Source organism: Ambystoma mexicanum, chromosome 7p (assembly GCF_040938575.1).
Source record: "Ambystoma mexicanum isolate Mex_15411 chromosome 7p, UKY_AmexF1_1, whole genome shotgun sequence".
Taxonomy (NCBI): domain Eukaryota; kingdom Metazoa; phylum Chordata; class Amphibia; order Caudata; family Ambystomatidae; genus Ambystoma; species Ambystoma mexicanum.
This window is the reverse complement of record NC_090939.1, coordinates 649829958-649856410: the sequence shown is the minus strand read 5'-3', so window position 1 is coordinate 649856410 and position 26453 is coordinate 649829958. Positions and strand designations below refer to the sequence as shown.

Genomic DNA, 26453 nt, shown 5'->3' with positions numbered 1-26453 from the left:
TCCCCGACGGAGCTATTGGCCGCGGACAGCGTGCCTTCTGCCATTGGCTCCTGAGTGGTGGGGGTGGGTGGTGTGGGTGCTACCACAGTGTCGGATGGGCTATCAACCCTTGGTGAGTCAGTGCGTGTGTGGCTTTGGACCGCTGGGCCACTCCAGATTTCCCAGTGCCCCTCGATGTACTGGGCCTGGTGCCTGCATCCTTGCCCTTGGCCTGCTCTTTGGGTGGTGGGGCCTGCGTTGCAGAGTCCAGCTCCTCACTGTCAGATTGTGAGCCTGTGGGGGAGCAAGACAGGGATAGCATCAGTGATGGGTCAACGTGCATCATGCATATGTTGTTGCTGCAGTTCTATGGATTTGGACATCTAGTTTGGACATGCAGTTGTTGGCCAGATGGGCGGGTCATCCAGACATGAGTCAGGGTGACACGTGTGTGAGGTGCTGCATGCATGTGGTTGTGTGGGGATGTGCACGGCATATGTGCAGGGTTCTATACATGTGCGTGTGATGCCCCCATCCATTAGATAATTCCCTTGTCACATTTGGGGGAGGACCTCATGCTTTGCATTGCAGTGTTTTGCATGGACACTCACCTCCATCTGACGCTGTTGCCACACCGCGCTCCATTTGCCACACTCCCTCGATGGATTCAATGCCAATGGTGCTGGCACATGTCTCCTCCCACTCCTGCATCTTCATCGGGGATCCTCCTCCGCCACCTGTGCCCATGGCCAGACTCCTGTTGGCCGATAGTATACTGCGTACACGGAGGCGCATATCGTCCCACCGCTTGCGCACATCCTTTACGGTGCGGGGGGGTGGTGCCCACCGCACTGACTTTCCGCGCCACCTCTGCCCAGATCTCCTATTTTCTCAGCAGTGCGGGACGCCGCATGTCGCTTGCAAACACTTCATCTGCGTTTTCAGCTAGTGTGTCTGCTAGCATTGTCAACCCCTCGTCGGAGAAGCGTTGTTTGCGCTGGCGCGCATCACCTTTCTTTAGGGCCTTGGGCATTCTTTGATGTCGTGGGAAGACGTTTTTCCAGCTGTGGTGTTGCTGCAGGTCCTGGGTGCAGAGGATGGCAATGGATTGTGTTTTTAAAGATGGCCACCGAGCTCTTTCCCGTTCCTGTGCGATGACGCTATTTCCGGTTCCGCTTTTTTACAGTGACCGCTAATAGCGGTGACCGCTAATGGCGGTAAGCGCTATTAGCGTTAACCGCTATTTCCATGTAGCGTGAGGGCGGAGGTGCTATCAGCACTTTGGTCAAAGCCGGTAAAGGTGCTCTTGGGGGACTTTTGCGGCATGGCGGTAGGGTCATTTACCAGCATGGCACTATGCGCGTGTCCCCGTACTCGGAATGGGGCGCTATTAACGGTCGCGTGCGAGGGCGGACACGCTAATAGCGCCATGCCAGTAAATTCCGTTTTTTTACCGCATACCGTCTAATGAGGCCCTATAAGTTTAAGAAAAACGCATGGTAAAACAAATTGTATGCTGACACTAACAATAATAATGTGCTTTATGAGCGTGGTAGCACCAATATCGACAGCCCTAATATTATGGTGGGTAGAAACAATACACCCATTAGAAATGTTTTTACCAATAATTAATATATCCACTACTGAAAACCCGGTTCAGGTGATCACTTATACCCTACCCCCAATGGAAGAAAAACACAGGGAAGTTTTTAGAAATAACACCTTACTTCTGATAATGAACATGACACATGCAATCCTAAAGAAAACAAACTGCTGGGTATGTGCCCATTTACCACAGCATGCCGGAAAAGGAATAGGGTGGTATGTGCAGCCATTACCATTTAGGTGCAATGTTCTATGGGAAATGGAATAAGAGTAATACGGGTCAATTAGACAGAACCAACAAGAATGAGTTTGAGGAGATAATAATGAAGCCTGTGGGTTGTTCCATTTTCCATAAAGCACAAGTAATAGCCCCAGAGCCCACAAGGAAAAGTACACGGAAGATAACACGACAAAATAGACGCGATAGATTGTCCTCGCCAGAAAAACATCTGTAATGACGTTTCGTGTAAGAACAGAAGGGAACAAAGATGCAATTCCCCCATTTTACACAGTGAATTATAGCCCAAGAACTGTCCCTTTTTGTCTAAAAAAGAAAGGCTCTTTTTCAGTCAGAACTTATACTGGTTGTATGAATACAGTGGTACTAAAATGGGAAATAGAACCAGTATACGTAGGTGATCCAGTTTATTTTATATGTGGAGAGAAAGCATACCCTTGGTTGCCCAGAAACTGGGGAGGTACATGTTACCTAGGGCTACTATTCCCAGGAGTATTCCTCTTAGAAACAGCAGCCATGGCCAGATTATCTAGAACTAGAGTCAAAAGGACTGACGAAGGTGTTTTAATAGCAACTGATGTAGCGAAATCATTCATTCCATTCTTAGGACAGATAGTGAACTCCTATAATATAAGGCACCTGTCCAGAATCCTAAAGAATACAATAAACACAACAACAGATATATTATTTAACATGACGTTGGAAGAAAGAGGAATCAGGTTAATGACGCTGCAAAATAGAATGACTCTCGATGTAACCCTGGTTGATCGTGGGGGAATTTGCAAAATAGTGGGATCAGCATGTTGCGTTTATGTCGATGACTATTCCCCCACGATCTTTGAAGCAATAAAGAAAATGCACGTTCTAAGCTCTGAACTCCCCACGGGAGAAGAGAGCTGGGGAATAAGATCTTGGTTTTGGGGAATACTACGATCTTGGGGATGGAAGTTGATCTCAATATTAGTAGTGGTGTTCGGAATATTCCTAACGTGCTGTTGTTGTATACATTGTTTACCCATAGTTTGTGCAGAGATAACTGATGGATGTACGGAAGGATGCATGCATATGATAACAAAGAAAAAACAACCTCATGATCGAACTAGCCCAGATGAGATGAGAGTAGTGAAAGAGTTGATGGCAATAGATATTGATGAAGACAATGATGTCCACGATAGCATGCGAGACTCAGACATAAGTACTTCAGTTTCATCATCACTAAAGGAGGTTTCAATAAATAGATGAGACGTTTGGCATACGGCCAAAGGAGGGTTTGTCAGTCTAGAAATACGGATACCTCTAATTTGAGACCGCAAACGCATTTTGGTGGCCGTGGGCCAACCGTCTCATGCACGATACGACAGAATATAGGTTTTCGGGTTTGCCAATGAACGGCCATTTTGATGTAACAAGAATCGCCATTTTGTTTTCTAACCATTGCTCATTGCTTTCTGTTCCTATTGCTTCGCAGTATATTTTCCACTTACACTGCTCGACTGTGGAACATTGTTGTCTGTATGTGAAAAGGACAAGGCCGCAGGGCCGAGAGGATAACAAGAGTTCGCTGAAACACAAACGTAGGCAGCACCAGGAAGAATGCCCGGCTTCCTCCTTAATGTAGCCTTGAAGCAGAGCTGCAGGGCATTTAATCATTTCACAGCTGCCAGCCAGTCTCGTTATATGGTAGAATAAGTTAGAATAATACTGCTAAAGGCTTGAATTATGCTTTTCTAACGGCCCCCCTTTGCTGAGCCCGCTAAGAGCATGTCGGCTCCCAGGACGCGAATAGCACCTGATAGATAGCAAGGTCCGGAAGGCAACTCCCCCCGTATGTAGTTCGCTTCCAAGAACAGAAGCGCTGTGTTCTATTCAATAACCGAAAGATGCTTACGCACTCACAAATTGCAAATTGTTACTAGAATAGATGTTTGAAGGTGTCATAGTGGTCGGAGAAGTCCATCATCACACCAAGTTCAAAGAAACCCAAGAAAGAGGGGTGTTAAACATGTCATAGCTGATTGTTTGATATGCATTTTGTATATATGTAACTGATGTACGTAATTCACTCTCTTGCGTCCCTCGAGGTCTAGAGATACACGTCGCGGGGCGTGAGACCGAGTTGGCCAACTGAGACTTTTGCTTTGCAATAAAACCCTAGCTTTGGGAATACAACCTTGTGTCTGGCGTCTCTATCATGTGTGGTGACCCGCCTTGTTTCCATAGACGTCAGGGGCCCCTAGGGGCCCCTTTCAAGACCCTCCAAATCCATAAGTCTGGTAAATGTACATTTAAGAATTAAACACACATAAAAGGTATTGTATGATTAGGTTGCCGTCTTGTAGTCATTGTTTGACAGAATCATGCTTGCTACTGCATATCATGTGATGGGAATGTGAACACTTGTCAGAAACAATGGTTCATCAATGAATCACAACTAATAAGGAGCGTGCCATTTTATTTTTACATTTGTATCGCGCACTAAGCCCAAGAGCATCAGTGCACTGTTGCATGACCAGTTACTCAGAAAATGTACAGACATTCGGATAATTACAGTGTAATAGTTGTTCAGTAAAAGTTACTGTAGTTTCGAAGATCAGACCAGGTAAAGGGCCTGTGTCCAACATTCAGGCAAACAGTAGTGTTTTTAGAGTTCTTCTGAAAGTCTAGTAGGAGACTTCAGCACGTAGGTTCGGAGAGAGGAGGTTCCAGTGTTTGCCAGCTACGGCTGGGAAACTGGAGGCTCCAGCTTTGGTCTTCTTGAATTTAGACGGAGTGATGCGGTTGGCTTAGGCAGCTCTGGGAATTGTTGACTATTGTTGACTATTTGCGAGGCACTAGTGGGAAGACCTGTTGAATTTGCAAGGGAAGCGGTGTCTGGTCACATGTCCAACAAAAGGCATCCTAATTATAGCACCAGTAGTGAAACAAACCTGGGAGGTCCCTAGGTCCTCGTCTACCATACAGGGGAAACATGTCTTGCATTGGTCCTGATTGAAGGTAAGGATATACAAATTTGCTAATCATATACGTTGAATTGCTAATCAAAATATTTTTAATTAGCCGTCTCAACTAATCAATGTTGCAAGACTAATTTATGCCCCTTTACTACAGATTAGCAAATCATCCACGTACTGAATTATTGTGCTTTGAACAGCAATATTGCAGAGGTCTTCGTGCAATATTCTGTTGAAAATGCTATGGCCTTCACAGTACCCCTGGGGCAATCTGCAATGTTTATACCTTCTCCCCCCTAGTGTGAATGCTGTCAGGTATTGTGAGTCTGGGTCAAGGGGCACGGAGAAGAAGGCTTTTTCAAATCCACTACAGTAAAATACTGCACAAGATGGACGCCGGGTTTGGAACAAGAGGGAATTCTTTTTGGACAATCTCATTAAGAGGGCGAAGGTCCTGCACCATCCTCCACGACCCTCCTTTTGCTTTTTTAATCGGATAAATCGCAGTATTGCATGGGGAGTTGGAGGGGACAATAATACCTTGTTGGAATAATGCATGTATTGTTTCTCGTTTTCCTTCCTCTGCTTCTCTGGATAAAGGGTATTGTTTTACCCTGGGCAACACTGCCCCCTGCTTTATTTTTATCCTTATGGGGGTCACTTCTTTTAATAACCCCATATCATGGGGATCAGTGGTCCATAAATTCGATGGTACCTGCTGTAAATCTGTATTGCAAAATGATGGTGGTGCACTGACAATAGCCATGAGGGGGTTTGCAACCCGCCTGTTTTGTACCATTATGTCACAAGGCATGCATATTTCCATGATTATCTCTCCATCATGGTCACCATCAGTGAACAACTCCTCATCTGTCAATTCGCGCAGAGACTTATTTGGGTCTATGCATAACACTGTTCACCATTCACACCCATGCGTGTCCATTCCAATTGCCACAATATGTCCTGCCGACACTTGCACTCCCTGCAAGTCTAGCGAGAGCACTGTACCAGGTAATATGTCGGGTGTTGCCACGGGGCGGAAGACAAAATCAGGAGGCACTCTACACTCTTTCCGTATTATTTCTGGCACTACTCTTGCCAATACCTGTATGCCATATATAAACATATCTGCATTGGTGGGAATTCCTCGCACTGCTGTTTCTTTTGCTATTGTTTGTATTATTAAGATTGCCTGTAGGGGGCACATGCCGGGTGTAGAACATACCACTCTCCTCTCTGTGAATGCAATGGTCATATTGAGTTTACTGAGGAGATCCCTTCCCAACAAATGCACAGGTGAGTCTTCATGGTACAGTAGTGGTGCTCTCACTGTTCTACCCCCTATCTTTACATCCAATTCTTTAGTGTAAGGAACCGTGACCACAGCCCCAGAGAATCCCAGCGTCTCAAGATTTTTGCCTGATAGCAGAAACTTGCCTTCACATAGACATGATTTCTCTGCCCCCGAGTCCACCATGAAGATGACCTGTTTGTTTCCTATCTCTGCCCCCACCAGTGGTTCCTCATCTGGGTGTAAGGAAGTCAATAGGACTGGACACGCAAGGACTCTCTGTGGGCTGTTCTAGTCTGGGTGAGTGTCTGTTCCAGGACAGGAGAAAATATTGTTGCCAAGCACACACGCTCCCTGGAACGGGGCCGGTGCACCATTTGCAGTTGTAACGAAGGGGTTGGCATGTGTGTGTGGCATTTGGGTTTGATGCGTAAGATGTGTCTGCATGTTTTGAAGTGGTTGTCTGGGTTAGTTGTGTCCTGCTGTGTATCTGCTATCATTGTGTTCATCCTGTGCATATCCTCCCATAGGCAACCCATAAGGGCTCCCTGGGTTGGGGTGCCATATTGATATCTCTGATTATTCTGATAGCTAGCCATCGGACGGATACGACATTCCCTCGCAAAGTGGCCCCACCTTCCACATGACCAACATGCACTGTCCTCCCCCCCTAAGTCCAGGCCCTCCATATCCTCCTCCTCCACGTGGTCCTCTGTACCCACCTCTTCCTCTTTCCGGCCTTCCTTGCCACTGTGGTCGTGCATACTGCTCCTCTCCACCCCATTGCTCTTGCCTATTGTCTGTCCATGTAGCTGCCATTCTAGCCTGTAAGGCTACTGTTCCCTCCCCCTCTTCTCCTTGCCTTTCTGGGGGCGTGCCAGTTGTTAACACTGCAACCTTCACCAACTTACTCTGTACCAACTTTGCCTCGTCCTCTAATCTGATTTGTGCTATTTCTTTTTCCCTTTCTTTGATCCTTCTGCAGTGGTGTACTATGATGCTTTGTATTTCTGGCCATCCCTTGGATTCTATCCCAGCAATTTTATCAAGAGCCTTCTGTACCTCCTTCGGGAGGCCTTTTTCGATGATAAAATAGAACAGGGAGGTAGATTCGTGCTATGTGGTACCTGTCTCCACCCGCCACATATCCTGCATCTGAAGAATGAACTGCAGAGCCTCTTTCTCGTCACCCATAGTGCATTGCATAACAGAATGTAAATCTGGGGTATCAAGGAAGGTCCTCCGCAGTGCATCCCATACATTTGCTCTTATATTGTTAAACAACGCCCGTCATTGCCCATCGTTACTGCGGGGAACCCCGCCTTGACCCACACCCAGTCTGCTTGATCACCCACTGCTGATACTAAAAGGCTTTTAACATAGCCTATAGCCAAAGGCACTCCTGCTGTATTTTTCTCAAATGCGTATATCCACTTTCCAGCACCCCTAAAAGTGGCAGAGGCTTTTAAACAAATTATTTTTGTCCATCAGTGCCCATGGGACATAATGGGGACGTCCCGCTCCTTTGTGAATGAGGGGCATTTGCAATTTTGACCGCACTTTTTCTATGCTTCCCTAAGCTCCTTTCAAGTTTGCTAATGCTATTCGTCCTAGTCTGTTATGAAGCCTTCCCTCCCATACTTCTTCTCTTGCTCCCACCACTTGAAGGGTTGCCCACTGTATCTGTGGTATTCCTCCCACTGCCCCTTCCCCTGATTCTTCGAAGTCACTCCAACATTCCTCTTCCCTTTCCGACGCTACTGTGCCATATCCCTCACTCCACCCGTACCGTTTTAATGGGTGCACTATCTATTCGGAAAAGGAAATCCCCTGATTTCTATTCATCCTCTGGTATTTCAGAGGAACTTTTTAGTGGGGGAGGCAACTGCGGCTGCCCTCCCCCCTGTAGTGGCAAGGTTTCCTTGCACAGTGTCCGTAATCGGGATAGCTCTGCTTGTTTATTGGTCATTTGTATTTCTAAATCCTGTGTGGTCGGTCCTGCAGGGTCCAGAAATGTATTTGTGGGAGTGTATAGACCTCCAGGGGCACCATTAGTATTTTCTGGGACGTATTGGGGAGGAGGTACTGTTACTGGGGTGGCCAGTGCACTGGGCTGGGGCAAATATAGTGCATCACAGTATCCGTCTGCGGGTAAGGGTCTTGTAAGTAGTGGGTATAATTTTTTCAGTTCTACCTCTTCCTTCTCTTTTTCTCCTACCTCAACCATTTGGCACGGCTAGGGTCCCTGGTTCTTTTTCCTTGCTATTTGTAGTGAGCGTTTCTTCGAACATCCTCCACAAATCTAATACTTTGCATCTATTTTGAAGCTTCTTCCCTTTATACTTGGCCATTAAATATGTTTCTACATGGTCTAACACTACTTTATCGAAAGACCACTCTTCTGTCCAGACCCGGGGTGGCCCCTCACCTTTTACTTCCGTCAACCACTGCCCATGGTACTTCTTTATTTTGTCGCTGTAGAGAGGGAGGTGCTTGCAAATGTGCGAGAGTGGCGTGTCTAAGCCCATGATGTCACTGTATTTTCTTCCCCCTCAGTATGTCTGTATTTATGTACTTACACCGCTACCCTTCAACCTTCAATACCTCACTAACTCCTTTTATTTCATACATGAATCAATTACTTAATAAAAGTACAAAAACATTTATCCATTTAACATTTAGACATTACGGACCGACAAATTTTACTTGCAACGTTGAACATAAAACATGAAACATTAAAACCTGTCCCTTATACCCCAATCCTTTGTTAATTAAGAATCTGTTTCTCCCCAATCACATTCAACATTCACATCACCTCCACCCCTCCTGGGCCTTCCTTCAAAAGATTCTAGATAACAAAAAGAAGGACTACTACTATTTCCCGATCCCTCTAGATATACGAGGCTCCTGCTTTATCCTTATCTCCACTTATATTCCTGCACTGGTCAGGACAGTGAAATGCAGCGCCGCCTTCCACCCCCTTTCGGAGATAGGTTCCCGTTTTTCCTCTTATTTCATCACCTTATTCATATAAACACCCAATGGCCCTAGATGAAAGAACTCACTCTATTCACTCATATGCAACCCAACCCATAACGTGGATGTGGAGGGTGTTGTCGACCTGTATGGTTGCCGTCTCCATGCTGCATCTGCGTCTGCACCTGGATGGGTAGGTTTGGAGGAGATTCTTGGTGTCGATGTGTGCTCTAGTACCTTGAAGCATCTTTTGTGGTAGATGGAATTACAAATAATGATCTCAGACTAAATAATTGGACAGACTCAAGGAATATGTCAAAGTACTACTTGATTCTCATTTAATAAAGAAGGGAGAACTGACAGCAGCAGACTGATGCATGCACACACACATAGTAGCTTGATTACAATTATGTCTGAACAATTCAGTTTCTTCATCTGGACAACCTTTATTTGTTCTCCAATCTGGGATGGATGCATACATGTCTTGCTTGTCCATCTAGTCCATTTTCCATCCTTCTTGTTTTCACATCGGTATCTTCATATGGGAATGCTAAAGTTCATTGCCATTGTAACATAGCCCATTTTCCTTAAAATTGTCCTCTGGTTGTGCATGATGAAAGAGGCATTTTGCATCATGTGTAGACATTTCTCTTGCAATAAATGTTCATGCCGCATTCATGGCATACAGTATTAGGGAACAAACATAACAGCTTTTGTCTGACGTTCTCTCTCCCACCTCTTCCATATGCTGATACCATAAATTAATCTTTAAATTAACTGAATTTTCAAGATATGTATTTATATCTTCATGGTTGTCCTCAAAGTCCCTTTTAAATCGAAATAGACCCCACGTTCTAGTGTAAAACAGGCTCTCTGTACCTCTAGTGGGGACAATAATAGATGTTTCATTGACACCCTCCATATCGGCATCACTTTTTAAAACATATTGAAATGCCGTAATAATGAGAGAAACACAAATCATAATACCAAATGATATCACCATCAATATTCCATGAAAACCTATCGACTTTCTGGATGGTAGTGAATCTCTGAAATTTTGAACCCTCGCCATTTTGTGTTTACTTTAATATGTAAATGTATTATCTCCTTTTCAATCAGTTTTATATCAGAAACTGTAATATAATTGCGGTTATCACTCTCCAAACAATACAATTATTCTTGGGAACGCAGCAATGTTTACTCCTCTTCGGATCAGGGCTGGATAAGACTGTAATAAGTAGGAAGGAAAAATTAGCATACAAGAGTGTGTGTATTGTCACTATGATAGGCAGCATACACGATGAACAATACTCTTTTTTCTCTTCATACTCCAGATTCTTCTCTCATTGTCTCTTATGTCCTGTCTAAAAAGTTTCAAGATAGCTGCAAGTCTATTTCCTCCTTATCGAATTTTTGGAAAACGTTCCCTAATCTAAAGGATTGATGTGCTCATCATTCTCCCTATCCTTGCTTCTGGCCATTGAACGAGTTAGCATGTGCGGAAACTACTTCTCTTGCTTCACTGTGGGCAATTGCAGGAGGGGCCGGTGTTTCGCCTTTATAGGGTTTGATGTTGTGTAGATGCAGCCACGCTCTGACTCCCTTAAATTTCCCAGCGGTGGGGCTAACTTCTTCCATTTTATGTGGAACCTCAAAGCGAGGCGTACTCCAGGTGCATATGAATTTGCGCACCAGCACTTGGTCGGCTGGATACACACTTCGGGGTTTTAGCAATTCTTCTGTTTCAAGAAGTTGATTGTCTTTGTCGCTTCATTTTGACCCCTCCCTTCTGTTCTTGACCTGCTGAGACATGAAATAAATACTTGCAGTCATTGTTGTTAGGTAATCATGCATGGCATCACCTAATGCCCTCGCTACACTGTGGGCATCAGTTCTTACCCTATTTGGAGGAGCAAGTAGGGCTCTTATACATCGTCCAGTCACCAACTCATGAGGAGTTAGATGGTGATCTGAGCCAGGCTTATTTCTCAAGGCATATAGGGCAAGCGGCATGCAATGTAGCCATCCCTTCTTTAAGGTTATTTTGAGCTTTGCTATTTTTTCCTTTAATAATCAGTTTAATCTCTCACTGACACCCTTCGTCTGTGGGTGATAAGCAGAAGAAAACATATGTTTGAATCTGTTCAAATAGGTCATTTACAAAATGCTGTCCATTCCCAGACCGCACAACCTTGCACCCCTCCACCTGAGGAACACCTTGCATACAAGTAACTTGTCGGTACACATGGCATCAGGGTGTCCGCTTGGACCTGCCTCGATCCATCTAGAAAAAGGACATACTACGACCAGCCTATATCTGTAGCCGTTGCATGTCTGTAACATATCCACATAATCTATATGGAGAGGAAGAAATGGACCATTGGGTCTAGGAATTGTTCCTCTTACTGTTCGCAAAGTGTGCCCTCCAGTAAATTTCTGGCACACAATGCAATTTACAATGAACTGTGCCACGTGTTCTAACAGATTGGTTGAAAATCACTCTTCTGCAATTGTAGCAGCAAGACTCTCTCGAGACATATGTATTGGGTAGTGAAGATGCTCCAGCACTACTCTCAATAATGCTAGAGGCATAACTGTCTTTTCACTGCTATCCTGTCTCCAAATTGCCTTAGTGGGGGATAAAGAACAACCCTACCGTCTCTCTAAATCCTTTTCTTCTTGTGGGGCTCGACCTTGTATCTCAATTAACGGGACAATAGACAGCATGTTAAAGCCCCCCTTTACCAACATACATCGTCCTGTCCTAGCTTTAACATCTTTTTATACAAGACTAGATATGGCTGGATAATAGGTTGCTTTTTCAGCCTCTAAATCAGTGGCTTCATTTTCGCTGGAAATTAAATCTTTTCTTTTGGAATGCCCTGCACATTTTACGACTGCTAGAGTAAATGAGCTTCTATAAGTCTATCCAATAAGGCTGCATGTTATACAGGAGGGCATTGGTGGCATTTAGAGTTGATGCGACTACATCCAGTACCCTCCACTGGATGTCATTAGGTGTGTGTGATATTTCATGAAGTGCATAACTAGTGGCGCTGCTGTGTTTTTGCACCATATCTTTGGCCTGTGTACAATGATTCTTTTGTGGACAGGTCTGCTTGTCTGGCCAATGTATTTTTGCCCACACAGACATTCTATACAATAAATAAGTTGCAATGTTTTGCAGTTAGAATTTTTTTTTAAGACCCACTCTTTGCCATCTGGAGGGAATTATTTCATTATTTCCGTCTATCTGCAGACGGTGCATGAATCACAAGGATAGTGCCCTACTAATGGTCTGAAATTCTAAAAAGGTCAACCTGGTTGTTTTTTTAGAGATTCAAGTAAGTTCTGAAATCCTTTTAGTGCCATTCTGGGAATGGGCTCATTCGGCAGGGTGAGCTGAACTAGAGGCCACCATTTCTTAATCATATGTCAACCTGTGCACAGAGACAATCCTCTCGTTAGGTGTCAATAATGTGTCAGCTGGGTTGAAGCCGGCTCTCTTTCTTGATTGGTTCACACGTTTTTGCTGATACCCTCTTGCTTTCAATCTTGCATCTAACTGAGTGGCATGTGTATGGAAATCTTCCAGAATAGTACAATTACGGCAGACCCGTAAGTATTGGCCATGTCGTAGGTTCAGTGCCGTTTTAAGTTCTCATACCCCCTGATGTGGCTGTGTGTTCCTTTAGAAGGAGGCAGGCCAGTTATGTGCCTGCACAATCTCACTCCTGGACCTCGGGGCTCTGTCTGCCAGCCTGCTTGCCACGTTATTGCATGTCCGCATGGGTGGCCTCGCACAGCGCCTCCCTGGCCGCTCCCAAGTTCGGAGCGACCCGCTCCTTGCTATGGTCGGGGTCCACAGTCCCAGCTGCTCGCCACATCTGTCCTCATAGGGGGGACCCATCTGTTCGTGCTCTCGACGCTGCTCACAGCCCTTTGGCAGCTCGAGCAGTCCACAAGCTTCCTTTCGCTAGCCAGCCGCTCTCTGTCCTGGCGGATATGGCAATGTCGTGCCAGTGTGCACTTGGGGCGGTGTCCCCACCTGTCCCCTTTTATTGTTTTTATGTCACAGTGGGGGGGAACCCCTGCCCAGGTGTCCCACAACCTTAGATCATTGCACGCACCCCCCAGTACAATAATTTTGTCCGGCGGCAGGGGGGCAGGGCTATCATCCTCTCGTCCTCTACAGTGTTCCACCTTCGGGTCTCCTTGCCTGCCCTTGCAGGACTTAAAGCACTGGATTGACGGGCGTGTGTGGCCCTGGTTGCTCCCGTTTTGCCGGGTCCCTCGCCTCCGACTTATGCCTCTTATTTACGGCAGTCTTCCATGCCGCAGTGTCGCGTACGGCAGTGTTCGTTCTGTGCTGCGTGGGCCTGTCCTGCACCTCAGAGCTGCACTTCTTGCTGCCTCCTCTGTCTCCGCAGGCGAAGGTTGTCCCCAGGCTTCTTCGCCTCCCTTTGTTGTTGCCTGCTGATACCGCCGGCGACGCTCTTCGGCCGTGAATGTTGCAACAATCGCACAATGCCCTTGCAACAGTAGCAATGCTCACAGCAGGCCCCGCACACTCGCTGAATACTCCTGCTGCCAGCTCATAGTTCGTTCCCTTTGTCCTTTGTCCTTCCTCCTCCGCCATCTTGATTGCGCCCATTCCGAGTCCAGTGTCAGCACTTCAGAGGTCGTATCTCTGGACCCACATGCCTGTTACCATCAGCTGTTCGATCATTCAGCGGGCCACAGGCTCACACAGCTGCACGTTCTTTTTTGATTATTTATGGGCTTTTTTTAAGTCGCACGCTGCCGGATCTTCGTCGGATGTTCCGGAGTTCTCGGTCTTAGCTGCCTACAACATGGCTTCTAAGCCACGCCCCCCATGTCGTAGGTTATCTTTCAAAGTTTTGGGGTGGTGACTCTTGAAGTGTAATAAGGTATTGGAATCGATGAATTTCTTGTATAAACTGTACTCCAACCTGCCATTGACGTTCTTAATAGTCAGGTCCAAGAAGTTAATCTCTTTAGTGTCACATGTCATTGTAAACTTGATATTTTGATTTCTTGCATTGAGCCATACGTGGAATTCTGGAATTCTGATAATGTCTGTTGTGAACCTTTCTAAACTCACCAGGTTGGTGGTAACAGAGGCAGATTTCCAGAAATACTGCATGCAGTTTTTCTGGAAGTCTGTATGCATTATTGTTCTATTTGTTTTAAAAAAAAATCTGTGTGTTGTCTCATTTATTCTAAGAAAATAAATTTTTTAATTAAAAATGTAAGTTCACAGTGGCCACCAGGGGGCGCAGGGATGCAGTGGACTCTGTGATCAGCTCCTCTCCTGAGGGCCATATTGAGGGTCGAGCCCTCACCAAGAAGTCCCCATCTGAAGACGCTACACTGCCCACGGGCCGTGTGAACCTTAGATGCACCCCCGGTCCAACTCACAGATCGGTGGATGCAGGAAAACGTGAAATAAGACTGCCAAAAACCACAACGGGGAGTGCCATAGCCTCGAGCCTGCGACGTGCTCCAGGATGCACACAGACCAGTGCGCGGGCTGAGAGCAGCCCTGCCAGTCTGTGCAGTTCGGCGAGACCGCCAAATAAGCCGCAGCACACCCCCTCGTCCCTCCATTTGAGAGGAGAGAATTGACGGAACATCAGCCCACCCCCGGAGAGATGAGCGGCCGGCTAGCCCACCCCCAGCGCATTGGAGAGACCGCGGGGGCACCCACAAGCCCCCACTGTACCCTTGGGAGGGCCAAACAGAGGCGGGCTTCCACTCCACCCCAGAGAGGACTGGCATTGCCACAACGGAGTCTCGCTCTACCCGCACACAGCGCTGCGGCTCTTTCTGGCCACACAGCACAGGGGAGTTCTGAAGGTTCCCCCCAGCCGCAGCCTTGATACAGGGTGCTGATCGGTGACCCCCCCGGCGAGGCGGGAGTCACCCGGTGCCTCGCCCCCCCGCCCGAGAGCAGGGGAGAAGAGAGTGAATTCGTGGACATCAGAAACCGCCCAGAGCAGCAGACGTAGTCCAGCTCCCAGGATTCGAAGATATCAGGTATCTCGCCCTAGTGAGGGCCCCATCCTCCAGAACATAGTGGGGCACCCCAGGAAAGCACAGCAGCATCTTCCCCAGCCTACCCATTGTGGCCCTGGAAAGAGGGGACAGACGAAGAGGAGGTGTGGAGTGCTCAGACAGAGCATAAACAAATGGGAGTTCAGCCTGCTGCAGGCCCAGACAAGAGACCAGGGAGATGTGAGGCTCAATACAGGGAGGAGAGCAGTGTAAACCCCCCCAGGGTTTGAATAATAACACAGCCTACGCTGTTAACTTCCACGAGAGAGTGACACAGTCCTGTGTAGAGGGAGAGGGAGGTGGAGGCTGTACATGTGGGTGAGCCTGGAAGAGGAGCAGGACTGTGGATTCAGGGGGTGCGGTGTGGGACCCCTGGGATCGCACAGTGGTGGGCGGGGCCCACCCCCTTCACCCAAGTTAATCTGGACATTCTCAGTGCCCCAGGTCAAGCAGCAACATGGGTACAGTCAGGAGAAGGGGCCGCACCCGGGGTCATTGCAACCATAGGTCCCCAGCCGGTGGGAGGTCTGACCAGACAGACAAGAGACGAGGTGGTGTGTGGCCCCCCCAAGCTCGGTATGGGGGCGTGTGCCCGCCCGCCACAACAGACACAAAACCAGCACGAGAAGGCCCAGAGGAGCTTACTGGGAAGACAGAAGACACTGCCTGGTCTGGGGTTGTCTCGCTGTGGGGCCTACAGGGGCAAGCCACAATCAACTCAGAAGTAGCTCACCATATGGCCTCTCCCCTCAGAATCACACAAGGCAGTAACGCAGGAGACTGAGCCGTGCATCGGGCCCCAGACCTGGGAGCTCCCGACCCTCCCCTGGACGGCCCCCTCTGCCCCGGTGGGCGCAGTAACACCTAACGGAGGAAGGACCACCCTAAGTACCGGACAGCACAGGCAACGAGAGAGGCCGAGGTACATGGAAGCAAGGGGGAGAGGGGCCCCCTTTGAATACACCCCACGGAGGAACGCCCGATCGAGGCAACAGGATTAAAAGCATGAGGGCGGACCTTGGAGGGAGAGTCGATAAAATCACTCACAGAATTGATAAGATGGAGGAAAGACTGGAGGAGGTGGAACATAACCAGTCCTCCCTGGACACGATGGAGACCCAAATTAAGGTGCGCCTGATGGACATAGAAAGGAGGGAGGAGGAAATCCTCATGAAGATGGACGACCTCGAGAATTGTGAGAGGTGGAAAATTACCTCTGGCTATTTGGGATCCCTGAGAAAGAGGGCGAGACCGAGAAATACCTACGAAGTGCCCTATACGCCATCACCAAACTCCTCTTTGACACTGATTCCATTGACCGAGGTAAAGATCGCGAGGATAGACAGAGCTTGTGGTCCGGCGAGTGGCCCCAGATCTGTTCTTGTCCGATTGGTGATGGTAATGGTGATAGACTCAAAATTCTGGAAAAAGCATGAAAAAAGGATCCAGTGATGTACGGGCTGGCAAGGGTGACGGTCTTCCAGGACCTGTCCTCCCTCACCCTCTCAAAATGAAGGCTCTGCTCGCCCCTCACCAGGTGGCTAAATGAAAAAGGAATCAGATATAGATGGGGGTTTCCGTTCTCCTTCTCTTCCGAAGCGGAGGGACGCAAATACAGACTCACTACGGAACAGGATATTAAAAGGGCCACGAGCAAACTAACTGGAGATGTAGAGACCATGCACACCTCAAGGGATCAGAATTCGGACGGAGGAAAGTGGCTAACACAGGGATCAAGGAGAAGACGTATCTTGGGCTCACGGAAGTTCAGAAAGCTGAACACCCCTCCAGTGTATGGGGCCTGTGATGATAAGTGAGCACATGTTATCGTATGGTGGTTGAGCAGGGATAATTGAATAAGGAACTCAGACCTAAGGGTCCGGGCTATTCTCTGTTCCCCACCCCACGGTTTGTTGAGGGGGTGCTTGGGTTTAAAGTTTTGGTTAAAGAGGGGGTGGGGACAGCACTAAGAATCGGTTTGGGGTAGTGAATGTGGAGGAGATAGGGGGGCTCAAGAATAAATGGTGCAAAGAGAAGGGGTCCAACTCGGGTGGGGGGGTCCCGTAAGTGTTTCGGTCTTCACCTGGTGATGTTAACAGGGAGGGGCCGAATGCTGGATGTAGGGGGGGTCAGAGGTTTTGGGATGGGGGGCATGGGGAGAGGGGGAGGTTACCTGGTAGGGCTCTCCCAGCATTACATCTACATATTAAATTGTTGTTTGTATCATGATTGTTAACTTGCTTCTACCATTGTTGTATCTTGTTGTTATATTGTAAAGCGCTTTGGCTTAAAGCGCTATATAAACTAAATAAACATAAACATTAGAGATATCTTTGGGCAGGGTTCATGTTGACACGCTGAGGTCCCACAGGTGGATCGAAACAAACTCCCGGATAGGGATAACATGATGACACCAGTGGAAAACAGGCCCTGGGGTGGGGGACACCTACGAATAGGCACCCTGAATGTGAAAGGTTTGAACTCATCCATCAAACGATCCATGGTGGCAAGGGAATTTTGAAGGGCGGAACTAGATGTCATGTTCCTCCAGAAACCAAGTACTCCAAGGGAGATGAAAAAAAGGTCCCATGTGGGTGGGTCGGCTGGGAGTTCTGGGGCTCTGGCCCCTTGAGAAAGGCAGGGGTGGGTATCCTTGAAAAGAAGGGACTTAGAATGGAAATCACCAAGGTTTGGTCCGATGTGGAGGGGATGACCCTATTGGTCTGGGGGGACATTAGAAAGACAAGGTTCATGTTTGCCACTGTATATGCCCCTAATCAGGGACAGTTAAGATTTCTGAAAGCCACAATGATGAACATTTTGGTGGAAAGCTCGGGGCATCTGATCATAGGGGGTGACTTCAACATGTGGGCGGTCCCGGACATGGACAGGCATAGGCATGGGGACAGGGCGCAGGAGCCCCCGGGCCCTGGACACCGCGAGTTTCATGACTCACTGGGGGATTGTGGGTTAAGGGACATATGGCACCACCTCCACCCATTGACACAGGGTTACACTTTCTTCTCCCCACCACCCAGGACCTACACAAGGATCGATTACCTCTATATTTCATATAGACATATGGGGAGAAGCACGGGGCTCGGAGATCATTCCGATTTCCTGGTCCGATCATGATATGGTTACGGTGGACATACAGTGGCTGGGTCTCACCCCCAAAGGGTCACATGGAGATGTAATGAATCCCTCTGGAAGGACCCTGTGTTCCACTCAGAAATGAACAAGGAAATAGCGGAATATTTCAAGATGAATGATACCGGGGAGGTGGATAAGAGAACCGAGGCAGCGAAGGCGACTTGGCGAGGGATCCTAATCAGGAAGGAGCCAGAAAAAAGAGGGAAAGGGCATTAGTCGAGAGGTGATTGAGGGAAGAGATAAGACACCTGAACGCAAAAGCACACGACCCCTCTGGGAGTTGGGAGGAGTGCATATAGGAGGCGAAGGGAAAGAGGGAGGAATTGAGGCTCTTGGAGGAGGGGAAAGTTATCCGTAGTCTGCAATTTTTTAAACAAAAGTTCGACGAGAAAGGGAACAAAGCACTTTTTATGAGAAGTTGTATGCCTTGGAAGTGAACCCTGAGGTGCATGACATAGACTCTTATTTGGAGACTAATCTGCCCACACTATCCGAAGAAGAAACTACCATGCTGGAGGCTCCCATAACGGAAGATGAAGTTAGAAAGGCGGTGGCACGGTTACCCTTGGGGAAGGCCCTGGGAGAAGACAGTTTCACTGTAGGATTCTATAAAATATTTTTCCCCGCCCAACTCCCTTTCATGACTGAGTTGTACAATCACATACTTAAGACAGGTCGGGCCCCGGAATCCTTCTCCCGGGCTCTTATTACAGTGATACCTAAAGGGGGTAGAGACCTTTGGAGGTGTGGGGCCTATTGCCGGATCTCCCTCCTTAACATGGATGCCAAGCTCTTTACCAGGGTGATAGCCATGATACCGGAAGGGGTATCCAGTTAAAATTTCGAATGCATAATTTCGAATGCATTAATGTCGAAAAAAAAAATCGAATTTTATTTCTTGAATATATTTCGTTTTTATTTTATAGTATTTTTTTGGGTTTAGTTAGTAAAAAAAAGTGTCAATAAAAAAACAGGGGTTGGGGGAACCCCCCATTAAAAAAATAAAAATAAAATTCTACATTTTTTTTTCAACATTATTCATTCGACATTACAGCATTCGAAATTATTACATTCGAAAATGTCACTATAAACCACCGGAAGGGTGTATGCCCAGATTGATTCCCTCTGACAAAGTGGAGTTCATTAAAAGGTGGCGGGGGCAGTCACAATGAGGAAGACATTACACCTGATATACTCATCCCAAGAGATGGGAGGGCCCGTCCCTTCTCTCAATTGACGCTGAGAAGGCCTATGATCGGGTGGAGTGGGGTTTCCTCAGGGCGGTCCTTGTTAAATCCGGTATTGGGGGAAGGCTTTCATTCGAGGGATCATGGCAGTGTACACGTCCCCAATGGCCTCTGTCATGGTAAACGGGGGTACTCATCGTGGTTTGCGGGAGGTTCGCAGGGGACACCCGACAGACCCTGGGGTGTCCCACGCAACACCCCGCTCACTATACTACACGGAAAAAAACAGAAAAGAAAAGAACCCTGCGGCGCCGGTTCCTGATCACAGCGTGAAGGAAAGGTAAGTAGGGTATGTAGGTGGGGGTGCCTGTTTGTATGGTTTTGTAATGGATGTTCGCATGGGAAATGTACGAACATTTTGTAGTGCGTACATTTCCCATGCAAACATTTCCGTTGCGGGTTATTCCACTGCGGAAAAATCACATAGATCCATTTCAATGGGGGGGTGGACTACAAGGTCGCCTTATATGCAGACAATATGCAGCTACATATAGGCAAACCCCTGGTCTCCATAGTGGCAGCACTCCGACTGATCGAACATTATGGTACCATGGGCGGGCTAAAAATTAACAGATCCAAATCGGTTCTTTTCCATTTGGACAGGGGGAGGGACGGGGATATTGGGAGGTTTACACCACTTGGGCTGGAGGTCAACTTAAACACAATGCAATACTTAGGCATTCATCTTACGAGGGATCTTGAGAGGCTATTCGAAGCCAATTACCCCCCAGTGATGCTAAAAATAGAAACGGACCTAGCAAAATGGCAAAAGTTCACAAGTTCATGGTTGGGTCGTCTCAATGCAATGAAAATGGTTGTCCTTCCGAGGGTTCTGTATCTATTCCAAATGCTCCCCATAGGAATTTTGGAGGCGTTTTTTCGTGAGATACAGGGGGCCCTTCATAGGTTCCTCTGGCAGGGGAAAAAGGCAAGAATTCCCAGGGCAACCCTGATTTTACCCACGGACAAAGGGGGTGGGCCTTCCTGATGTGAGGCTCTACTATAAGGCTGACCAACTCAGTATCCTAATTCCCCACCTCAGGTCCCTAGCAGACCAACAATGGCTGGCCCTGGACAACTTTCACTTGCAACCTACTATGGTTGGGGAATGGTTGTGGGTGCCTAGGAATAAATTGCCACGGAGAATCCGGGAGCGCCATCCTGGAGACAATATGGGATATGTGGAGACAAGGGGCGGATATGAAGGGTATTAACACATGCTCTTCTCCCATTAGTCACCTCTGTGTACCATGAGTAAGAGACACCATACCTAATCCAGGAAGATTTCAGAAATGGTTTGAAGCCGGTCTCGAGAGGCTAGGACAGCTCTTCAGGGAGGCACTTTCATCAGCAATGAGAGGGTTGATATCAGCCGTGTATGGGGCCTTGGTCGTGGTGGAAGGTGGGACCACGGAGAACTTGAGAGGGTGGTGGGAGAGAGACTTTGGGCTGGAGATAGACAAATTCCTCTGGGGCAGACTGTGCAGGGGGGTTTCCAAGACATCATTATCCTGCCAGTATAAACAGCGCTCAACCAAGCTCCTCCATAGGTGACAATTTCGTCCAGTCAGACTGTCGAAAATGTTTCCTACTAGCAGTCCCATATGTTGGAGGGGTTGTGAAGAGAGAGACGATTATTGGCACATGTGGTGGGGCTGTCCCAGGGTACAGGTCTTCTGGGATGAGGTCCTTGGGTGGATCAGAGACCTAGACGGTATAGCTCGAAATGAAACACCCCTGCTTGCCTTGTTTGGGTTAGAGGAGGAGGAGGATGGAGAGTATTCCAGGCTCCCCAAAATGGCGGCGTCCTTACTTCTGGCTGCTGGGGCCTGCATTGCCACCAAATGGAAAAATGAACACCCACCCAGCAGGAGAGAATGGTCCAACGTTACCAAGAATATTTATACCTTGGAAATAATTACGGCAGGGCTTCACGGAAGGGCTGGGCCAATGGAAATGTACTGGCACCCCTTTGTTGTAAGATATATGAAGCCGTACCCGCAGGCAGGGCAGCTTGAGGTGTTACTCCCTAGAGACGGGGTCTAAGAAAGAGGTGGAGAAATATGGGTGACCTGAGAAGAGGGACCAGGCTATTCAGAGGATATCTTCACAGTAGGGGAGAGGGGGGAACAAGGGGCCTAAAAGTAGATGTGTTCACCTGACAGGGGTCTCAGGACTCGAGCAAAGAAGGAGCAAGCAGTACCTGGGGAAGGGGTTGGGGAGAGCGGGTGGTGGGGGAGAATAACGGGTAGTTTGTTGGGTTTTTGAATTTGACAGTATAGCTTGGTCATTAGCTACATTAATTAATTTGTAGCTAAATTAAATAATTTTGCAGTCATAGTAATTAATTCATTCACAACTGGATTCATGGTTTCAGCTAGATTGTTACATTTTGCACCTTTGCTAACACTACCCACTGTGACGAATGATGGGATGACATCACTTCTTCCCAGAGGGGATCGAGCGCTTCTTCGTGAGGCTTGGGACGTGAGGCTACTAACAGATATTCTCCATAGGGGTGGTCCAATGCGGGAGGACCTCACAGGGAGAGACTCCCCTTTTGGGAATAAGGACTCCCGTTCGATACAGATACTCCCTAGCCCTCTTTTCCTCAAACCACCAAAACCCATGGTCAGCCCCTCTCATTTGTCAGAAAGTACTAATATCATGTATTGTGATGCCCTTACCTGTACACCAGTAGGGTGTAATCAAATCCAGGCTGGGAGCAGGCAGGGTCACCTTTCAAACCCTCATCGAAGTACTAAGAAGACGAAGCCCTGAGGAGGCATAAACATTACTCCAGCCTCTGACCAAAGTACTGAGACAAGGAAGCACCAAGAATCTCTTTTAGACTCATGGTCATCACATTCAATTGCCTTAAGGGCAAGATGCCCGCCTATCTTCAAAGGTATATTGGAATAAAATCATTGATTAGAAATCTTCGGTCTAACAACCAGAACTTGCTCCACCAGCCCAAAGTTAAAAGTAAAAAAGCACAATGTGGTGCCTTCGCCTTTGCAGCACCGGCGCTCTGGAACACTTTGCCAGACCAACTGAGAAACTCAGCAGCTCTGGGCTCCTTTAAGAAGGGCCTTAAAACTTTCCTCTTCAAATAGTCGCACTCAGTCTGCGGTTCCTTTCCTTAGGTTTCCCGGCCGACTCTCTCATTCTTTTTTGTGTCTTGTCTGCGCCCTCACACCTATGGGTCTATGGTTGCGCTCTACAAATGTAATAAAGTAAAGTAAAGTAAAGGTAGATCTCTCCAGCTTCTGACCAAAGTACTGAGAAGAGAAAGCCCTGAGGAAGCATAAAGATCACTCCATGGAAACAAAAGACAGACCTTAACAGTCTGATGGGGTGGGGCCAGCTATCGGGTATCAAAACTGACAATGCACTTGAATCAGAGAGGGCCCAGCAAGGAAGCTGGAAACTCTCGGAAGGTCGAACCTGGGAAGAGGAGAAGTCACAGCTGCAGGTCAGCGAGAAGTAGTCAGTGTAGCAGACCCAAGAAGGTGGAAGAGCTGACCAGAGAAGAAGCTGGAGGGAGAGTGGCAGTGGCCTGACCTCAGCGAAGTAGACCTGGTGGTCCAACAACAATGCCGAGACGGACAGCTCTTAAGGCCCGTGGAAGCAGGGTAGAGTGGCGAAGAGCAAAGAAAGGCAACAACCGCTACCAACACCCAGGCTGCCTCCACGAGATGGTAACAGAGATTCCGGGTGACTCGGTAGGGGGTTGGATGTGAAAGGTTGCATCGGGAGTAATCTCCCCTGTCCCAGTACTCATAAGAAAGAGTTCATCATCGAGGAATGCATCGGGAGTTATCTCCCTCATCTCAGTACTCCTTAGAAGGAGTGCATCGTTTAGTACATCAGGAGTAATCTCCTTTGGCACAGTACTCATTAGAAGTAGTGCATCATTGAGGAATGCATCGGGAGTAATCTCCCTCATCCCATTACTCGGAAAAAGAGTGCATCTTTGAGGAGTGCATCAGGAGTTAGCTCTTTCGGCACATTCCTCATAAGAAGGAGTGCATCATTGAGTTATACATCGGGAGCAATCTCCCTCATCCCAGTAGTCCCACCAAAGCTACGGGAAGGAAAGATTTTGAAGTGTGCATCAGGAGTAAACTCCCTTGCCCCAGTAGTCCCACCAAGCCTACTCTAGGAAAAGGTTGTGAGTTGTGCATCGAGAGTAATCTCCCTTGTCCTAGTAGTTCCATCAAAGCTACTGGAAGGAAATACTTTAAAGTTTGCACAGTGAGTAATCTCCCACATCCCAGTAGTCCCATCAGAGCTACTGAAAGCAAAGACTTTGAACAGTTTATCATGAGTAATCTCCCTCCTCCCACTAGACCCATCAAAACTCCTGGAAAGAAAGACTTTGACAAATGCATCATGAGTAATCTCCCTCGTTCCAGTGACTTCTATAAAATGTTTGGCTCTTGTCAGAGGGGGACAAGAAAGGAATATCAATACCCCTGGGAGGAGTTGTGGCAAGAGTTGCAACTGCTGATGAAAAGTGTTGGTTGAACTTGGGAAGAAACAGGTTTACCAGAAGAAGGGAGGCATTCTTCTCATTGCCTTTCTGCACTTGTAATGTTGTGATCTCCATGAAGAGACTCTTTTGTTACTGGGAGGAGGAAGTAATCCTCCTAGGGGTGCTATTTTGTTATTTTCTTTTTACTAGTTATAGGGTCAGATCAGGAGTTTTAGACAGAGGACAGGCTTCTGACGTGCATCCAAGGTTATTGTTTCTTAGGTAGCGGAATCCCGAAAGTATTAGGGAGAGTTAGGCCTTTCTTTTGTGTTAATAAATCACTTTCTTGAACCATGCCAACCTTGTGTCTGACTCCTGCGTCTCACACTACTAACTCAAGTTCTGTGCTCAAAGACGATACATGCAAACCAACCAGATCACACGCCTTATTTACCCCTCTCACCAGAATGCCAACAACATAACCCTACACCTCTACAATCAATTCTCATACCAAAGTACTGATCAATGCATCCGAGCACCATGGGCACACAAGGTATGCTTTCTGGATACAAACACCTCATATCTCTTGTCACAAATCACTTAGTCTACAGCCCATTCATGTGGTAGTAGTGCACGGTAGAAAGCCTATTAACATAACATAAAAAGTCCATGCAGACTTCCATGTATCCCATTGGCATGACAGAGCTAAGGATGAGCCTGAAAGGCGTTTTGCAGAGGAAGAGAGAGCCTGCTTGCAGAGGTATTTGTACCTGCAAAATGCAGTAAAGGAAGCCACCTCGATAGTCAGCATATACACATTTTAATGAATAAAGACGCTTCATATTTGACTCCTCCCGCTACCTCTGACTTCAATTAGGAAGACTACATAAGGAAGCTGGAGACTTTTAACTCTTTGGCTTACCCATAGGATGCAATGAGAAGATAAGGGAATCAACAAAGAGATGTTTTCGGTAATGTCCTTTCTTTAAAGTGTTCAAAGACAAATTGTGTCTCATATAACCACAGTTATAGAAATACTTCCAGTTAAAATAATGTCTTGAAAGCATATTGGCCTAAGCGAAGTTAGGATGTAAGAGCTCCATAAGCGCTAGAAATCAGGATAAAAGGAGAGTAACTGGAGCTCAGTCTCTAGCTTATGCTTGTCAGCCATCAATCAGATGCATTCGAATGCAGTTGCTAGTATACACTGTATCATTCTTGCTCAGATAAACGAAGGGCCAGCATCATTGACAATAATAATATGATACTGCACATTACCAAGATTGTTTAGATATGCGCTAATTATTTAGTTACAAAAAGAGTATCACTCTTGGTAAACATAAATGCAGGAGAACATGTACGGTTTTCAAAAAGCTGATTTCCTTTACAGGTAAATGTGCTTCTATGAAGCCTGTATGCTCCCTTTTTCTTTGTTTGAATATACTTAAGGGAACTTTAGTCCTTGGGGCTAGGAAATATTCTGATGTGAACCCAGTTTTGCCTCAGAACAGATGATACCCTTGCACCCGTGCCTGTCCGGTTGAAGAGTAGCATAGATGATAAGGCATAGATGAGGGTGACTATGAAAGCACCAACAATTGCCTTTCACTAGTTTCGTTTCTGTTCTAGTTCCCTTTTATGTTGTAAAACGACGTTGTAGTTTTGGTGTGTACATTATAACTTTAAAGCTATATCCTCTGTTAACTCTGCCATTTGTCGTTTCCACATTTACTGGTGCAGTATCACCCGATGGATAGCGCGTGTGGACAAGATTAATACAATAATAAGACAGGGATTAGAATTCCTGGAAGTGGGAGATAGCTGGCTTCAGTCTGTAGCTTAAAAGAGCCTGGTTAGATTAATGCAGACTACAGTACAAACTGCAGTTACTTTTTATGCCAAGACTACTGGTGGCATACAAATGGTTATGTTGTTATGTTCCTTTACCAACGTTTTTCTTTTTCGAAGTAATTTATAACACCAAAATTACTTTGAAAAAAACTCATCGAATTTGTATTCCCCCCAAGCCCTCCCTTTCCCTATATTGCAACTCCTACCCAACCCCCAAACTCTTTTAACCCCTTCCCTCGCCCAATATATATTTTGATACGTTTTTGTTCGTAGTAATTTTTAAAAAAAATCCAGCTGCAAAACAACGGAATACTCATACAAATACGTGCTTGTGAGATTACACGACATGATTAACAAGTTCCTTGTGTCCTATTTTATAATGCTGGGCAGATTCTCGTTAATTCGCCTTGTTTCCACTGTATTGTACTTAGTTATTTATATAACGCCCTTTCCCCATTTGTATGACCTCAGTGCGCTTTTTCCTGGTTGGAATGCTCTCGTGACCGTAGTCGATGTGTCAAGGAAAATTCGAGAAGTTTTAGTTTTAGGAGACGCGTGTGTGCATTTTTGCTGGTCTAGGGCTTGGTTGGCTGGCTAGGCTCGACTA

The 26453-nt window shown here is 46.9% G+C and overlaps 1 protein-coding gene across 1 annotated transcript in view; it reads left to right on the top strand.

The window, feature by feature from the left end:
• The window catches only part of AFF3 (ALF transcription elongation factor 3), a 2498221-nt gene that overhangs the window by 2071357 nt on the left and 400411 nt on the right, over nucleotides 1–26453 (top strand). The gene's annotated exons all lie outside the window — the stretch shown is intronic.